We start from the raw sequence: 7,291 nt of genomic DNA on the forward strand, positions 1-7,291 counted from the left end.
TAATATTATTTAGTAGATAACATTTTGTATGTTTAAATATATTTACATTTTCAAACTTTGTTCCAAACTGTATTAAAATACGAATTATTTTTCACAACTACTGAAAAGTCAGATATTACTTTCAACTTTTATCTTCTAAAAATATTAGTCTAAGTTATGTGCATAGATTCAACATTCATTTTTAAATAGTATCTAAATAGTTTTTGTAAAGGAAATGTAAAAATATTGTTCTTTACGCAAGAAAACGATTGAAAAGATTTAATAATGTTTATTCAAGAATATAGCAATATTGATTTTGAGACAAATTTTGGGAAAATAATGTATAAAAATGCATCCAAATAATATTAACTTTGATACAATATATTTTCAAAATAAATTTAATCATCCCTTTTAAATTTAGGAAATTTAATCAATTATCCTACTGTACAATACCTTTAATTATATAATTATATTAATTGTATATATTTTATTTGTCAAAAATAATAAAATTGCATACACAATACACATAATGCGTGGACGATTCTTAATTAAAATTTTTTTAAATGTGCCACTTACAAAATACTATTGTAATATACATTTGTAAGACAGTATGAGTATGACTTGGTATTCGCATTATCACTGATTATAACTGCTAATTATTATATATTTTGATATTAAGTATTGTACTCGTGCACAATATGACACAACTTGAATCGGTGTTTTTCTTTATAATGTTTGATGTCACAGGTGGTGTAGCCAGTATAGGGGCTACGCCCCAATGGCCTAATTTGGGAGTTGATACCTGAATAGGTGGGATATTCCCTGTCTGGTAATAAAAACAGTCCGATGGGTCTCTTGTAGAGAAATTTACTTTGGGTCTGTAGAAAATGTCCTAGTATTTGAGAATATACTCAATATAAATTCTATATTGAAAATAAAGTAAAACCCATTAATATATCGAATGATTGAATTTTAGTTATGTACGTATTTTTTTCTGAGCTAAATAAAACATTTTCTATTTGCCTGTTGGGGGCCCTTTTTTCCTAATCGCGGACTGGGCCTTTTCGAGCCAGTCCGACACTGTGCATATTTAACAATAATTTTGGCGAAAAAATCCAGGGCTAACCTATTATTGTATGTGTATAACTATAAATAGGTACATATTGTTTATACTCTAAAATAAACAAATACAAATGTAAAATACCCCTTTTATTTTAATTGATTTTAAGTTTAAAAAAAGCAAGTAAATAGATGTCGTTCTGCTGTACAGTAGGTTACAAATGGGTCATTATAATGGATGGAATTTAATTGGAATTCAATGATATAATATTTTACGTATTCTGTCCAAATTTGAACTTTAAATTCATATTAAAAAAAGTTATGACTATGTATTTTTAATATTTTAACATCAAATATTGAAAAATTATTTGATTAAATCATAGAAGGCTTGTTGATAAAACAAATTTCATTTTCAGAATTACTGATAGTACTACTTAAGTAATAAGTAATAACGTTAATACACACAAATTTAATGCCATATAATTGATGTAAGAAGTAAGAACCATAATAAGTTGTCTATGTAATACTCCTTAGAAAATTACGTCTGAAACTGTCTAAATTATAAAACTATTTTAATTTACCTACCTACATAACATTATAGTATTTATTTTTGTTTTTAAATAAGTAAACAATAGTTTTGCTAATTTAGTAGTACCATCTTTTAGTGGAGAAGGTAATATACAGTAGATTTTTAAATGTTCTTTTTTTATAATATTTGTAGACTTAACTACTCATTTTATTTAGACTGGATTAAGATAAATGTTCAATTTTTTATGATTTAATTATTGCGATAAAAATACATATAAAATATAAAATGTATTTATATGCACCTAATCGCGAATCAATTTAATCTTAATGTGCATTAACGATTGCATAAAAACGCAGTCAGTACAATTTGACTCAATACAGATAGGAAATTAACGCAATAAGTATGCATTGAATCAAAAGTTAATAATGAAAATTTGTTACTCGTTTCATATTAAAAATACCCAAAATAATATATCAATTTGGCGAATTCATACATATAATTTTGGCGAAATTTACATGGACCCCAAATGTATCTAATAAGTTTTTTGGGTGAACTATAAATATATAGATTTATCAAAATGTATATAGACTAATACGTATTCCTTCCCATTTTTAGAGACCTAGGACTCTCAGTTAATTCCAACTGTTATGGTTAAAAATGTATTATATTTTCATATAATTTATTATATTATATTTATTATCTCAACTAAATCTATTTTTTACTATAATATGGTATCTCATATCAATTTGTTTAATTTAATCGATTGTTTTTAATTTTCCGGTTTGATATTCTTCCCATGATTTTAATGTATAGTCTTGTTTTTCTTTAGTATTTTTATGTCTGAATGGGTACAGTTATTTAATAGACTACTTATCATTATGTACCTATAGGTACCTAGTTCTATAATTCATACTTATATTTCAATTGACTTCCTAGTTATTATCATGCCATAATAAAAAATCGATAAAATATAGCAATGTTGTCCTACTCTCATAATACTTTTACAGTTTATAGTTGTATATATTTTTTAGACTTTTTATACGTCCAGTGGGAATAATAAGCATATAATATCGATACTAAATTTTTTTTTTTTTATTAATTTAATAAATACTCAGTGATATCGAAAATAATGGAAGCCAATATTGTTTTTAAATATTTGTGTAAATTGTAATTTAGTAAGAAGTAACATGATAAAATGATTATAATTTGATAGTTACTTACAACGGCACAATGCAAATTCCAATCAGCTTAATGATATTATGGCAGTCACACTGAAATATTTATCTATGAATATCCTATTATAGGTACGTTGTATTTTTTTAACGATTAATAATTTGAATCAAGTAAATAAATTATTATTTATTAATACGTCAAAAAACATCTACGCTTTCAACATCTTAAATCAACTAATTATGTTTTTATTTCATTTCAATATTAACTAACATTTATAAATTATTAACTTTCAAAAGGTTTGTTCGTTGAAACTAATCGATTTATTATACAAAATATGTTCATTGTCATTTTTAACTTTTTTCATATACCTATGGGGTATGGGCTATGTTATATCATACGGTTAACGTATTGGGCTATAAATTAACATAAATAGGTCGTTTAAATTAAGCAATGCCCATGTATCACCTTCATTTGTCATTAAGTTTATCACTAATAATGTATAAGTTTGTATTTTTGTTACTTTTATTGTCTATAATGAATTATTTTTTATTTAATTTATAGTTCATGTTTTGTTATTTAATGTTACTCAGTGATTACCTACCTAACAAATAACAATATTTATCGAGTTCATACTAATTATTATATTATTATGTATTTGATAAGCAAACAGTGCTCCATATTAGTAAAATACACTTACACGATAAACGATAATGCTACCCACAGTTGAATAAAATGCCAATTAAAATTATCTGTTTTAATATATTTAGACTTTAGTCGATCCGTGATGAGATGTAAAAGTCCAACAATCCGTAATCATACTTCCTTTGATAAATGATAACCTTTAGATCAGCACTAAAGAAAGCAGTTTATAGGTTTACTAATGGATAATATATTATAATTGTAAAAAATAAAATAGGTAAAAGTAAAATTTGTATGACAAGTTTTACTTTTTACAGCAAATAATGTTTCAAAACATTATTAAGAGAAGATATAACAAATAAAATGTTAATCGTATATGAAATTAATAAGTCTTATTTATTGGTTTTTCTTGATTTCTTTCTTCTTTTCAGGGATCAAAGCCAATAGAATCTCCTAAAAATATACAATAAATGACCATTTTTTTTAATACTATATCATCTACACTACTACACTTACTTCTATGTCCTTGATGATTGGTGTCCAACGTTTGACGATTGGTTTGATTTTGATTCTAATATCGTCTCTCAACTCATTGAAACGTTTTAAAAACAGTTTCTTGATTTCTTCATATAATTTCATAAGGTCTTCTTTCAAATCGGCTAATTCTGCTTTTAATTTCTTGAGCTTCTCGCCGATTTCTGGATCCCTGGCTTTTAATTCTTCGCTCACACGTTCGATTTGTTGTCGAACGACATCACACATCTGTTTTTGGAATTTTATACACTTTCATGTATCTAAACCGAAAAAACAATTTATTTTTTTTAAATTTTACGAATTACTCATACAATAATTAATATATTCTCCGAAAGTTATTTTGAACCTCAATTACTTTCAAATTGTATTCGATATTTTTGAAACACATAATTAAAGTATTCAAAATGATCTATAGCTAGTAGCTACCACATAAATACATGATTAACAGTAAACATATTAAACTATATTTAAAGACTACGCGACGGAATATAATATACCGTCCGAAGGGATAAAATCGGTATGTAACAATGTCATCAATTATCATACACAATGATATAGGTATATTAAGATAACTAATAATTAGCATGCCCGTTCATTATAATGCGTATTATTCCGATCAGTATTAGTTTCGCATTAATTTTATTTTACCTACCTAACATTAAACTTTATATTATTATGACGGTTAAAAAAAGAAAAAAAGTTTGCGTACCTACATAATAAATTAATAACAATTTTATTATTTTATGAATATTAAATATTTAGTTACGTCATAGTAGATACAATATCAACGATATATAAAACATGCATGATCCGGAGTCTATATTATACAGACCTGCAGGCATGGCACTAGAATTTTTTTCCAGGGGGGTCAAATATTTTTTTTACATGGGCTAAGGTTTTTTAAACAAATACTGAGGTTATTTAAATAAAATATAAATATTTTCGTCTCATATAACATGATATAGCTATTAGCTATATAGTACACAAGTTGTTATATTGTATGCTCTAAAAGTCTAAACAGATAATATGTGCAGACTTTTGAATAGCTAAAAATATTTTAAGAATAATATAAAATATTTTTTATGTACCTTATGTAAGAAAATGTTTAATCACTCATCTTCAACAACTTTATTCATGATGAATAATTATGTACAAAAATTATAATTTCTTTATGACTTCAATATTACATACCTTTGTGAATAAATAATAATGTTTCTTTTACTTACCTACATTTCATAAATATAAACTAAAGTAATTGTGTTTAGTAATGAACAGATGAATTTGTTTGAATTATTTTTAATATGTAGTGAAGCAAATTTCAATAATTATGCTCAACTCATTAACGTCTAGCCTCACTCAAATAGAAATATAGAATCTACATCACTAACAGCTGCAGAAATTGGATAATCGATATTTTTAAAAGAATATATTAGTAAAAAGTATAGTATATTAGTATAATAGAAAAAAGATTATTGTTGTTCTTGTGGTTTGTATAGTTTTTGAAAAAATATGTACCTATTATGGCTTATGGCTGATATGATGTATTAATAATCACACGATTTTTGTAAGTAAATAATATTATATGCTTAATCAGTTATCATGAATATAAGAGTGTACAATATTTGGTAAGTAAATATATTATTGTATCTTTTTAATTAATATTGTGTGTTGTCAATGATTAGAAATCTGAGATACATTATATACACCTTATAAACACGTTTCTGAATCTGGGTATCACATTCTTGTGGGAGGGGGGGGGAGGGGGCGTGAGGGAAAACGTTGATAGTATTTTAGCAATAATCATAATATTATTTCAGTCTTTTGTCGAAAGAGTTTACCGAATTTTGTTGCATGTCACCTTTTCGTAAAAAATCTGGGCGGCGCATGGGATAGGCATTTTATGGTCACTTGTGAATGACTCCATATTTTTCTTCAATAAGGAATAATCTATGAGTCATAAATTTGTTCTCGTTAATAAGTAACCATAACAACGAAAATCTCCATCAAAATCGGTCAGAAAAAACGAAAAACTAGGTATTTAATGTACAGCGCAAACACATTTTATTATTTTAATGTTCACACTATACCTATTTATGTTAAAAAATATAAAACACACGTAACTATCGAGCCGTAATTATCTATTTGCGTGTCACAAAAGCTGTTTATGTATGTTATTATCTATTTTATATTTTATACTGCTAAGAAATAGTAATTTCTTGAATAAATATATTAAAGATATAATAAAAAAATTGTAATTTAATATTGGTTGGAACAAAAGTTATTTAATTTTCCAGGTCTTCCTGTAAACAATACATTTTACTAACATGTAATATGGACTAACATTAATATATTAGGTAAAAAGGAATAGATAATCGTGAAAAAAATGTTTGAAAAATAAACTTTTTATACAAAAAAATTAAAATACAATACTAATTTCTATATTAGTGTCCAGAGTCGATACAAACTTTTAGCATTGCAGAGTGAGTTAATCTCGTATACAATTTAAAGGTATGATTATTATATAGGGCATCTTATTTTTAGGCTTTTTATTATATCTTAATTTTAAAGTGAGTTATGAGTACCTATTTTAAAATTGTAAATTGTTGGTACATATCCAAATACTCATAACTTATTAATATCATAATCATTTTTTAATATACTGTTTATAATATTTTCGGAAAATGCTTTACCAGTTTTTTTTTTTAAGCATGAATAAATTCAAGGAAACTTTCAATTAGTTCAAACTTATTTTTATTAGTGACGAATCATTTTGACAATTTTTTCTTTTTCATTTTGTCTGATATAATTTGAAGAAATTCATATAATATGTTATTGTTAAATTAAAATATATTTAATATCAATATTTATAGTATAATCGTCTAAAAATCGTAAATCGTAAAAAAATTACATTTATAGTTTTATATTATAAGCTATACCTTTTAGAAAATCTATCAGGGTCCTATTACCTTTATCATTAATAATATTATTTAACCGTTTCTTACGAGCAGTATATTTTGGATGTTGTCGAAGCTTTGGTTTTCCAGATAGAATTACTAATTAGTTCAATTTGGCCTAAAACATCAGATTTAATAATGAATCATAAATGAAATACATATAATGTTAAATAAATTATATATTACTACACTAGTATACTAACCTATTGTATTCATCTGTTCTTTTTTCATTTCTGAAAAAATATGTAAACACCCAATATGATCTGCTTCAATTAAAGTCTTCCAACGTTTGTGCCATGATTCTACCTTGTTTTGAGTTCGAGGTATATCTAATTCGTTGCTATGACTTACTGACCAAAATTCTGGTGGAAATGAGGGTGGAGACCGAGATATTGTGCCATTTCTAAATGTTCGACGAATTTTC

General features: G+C 25.4%; 1 pseudogene; it reads right to left on the reverse strand.

Annotated features, from left to right (window-relative positions):
- Nucleotides 1–3,738: 3,738 nt before the first annotated feature.
- LOC100168318 lies at nucleotides 3,739–4,301 on the reverse strand (annotated as a pseudogene).
- Nucleotides 4,302–7,291: the final 2,990 nt, after the last annotated feature.

The sequence above is a fragment of the Acyrthosiphon pisum genome, chromosome X, assembly GCF_005508785.2.
Source record: "Acyrthosiphon pisum isolate AL4f chromosome X, pea_aphid_22Mar2018_4r6ur, whole genome shotgun sequence".
NCBI lineage: Eukaryota > Metazoa > Arthropoda > Insecta > Hemiptera > Aphididae > Acyrthosiphon > Acyrthosiphon pisum.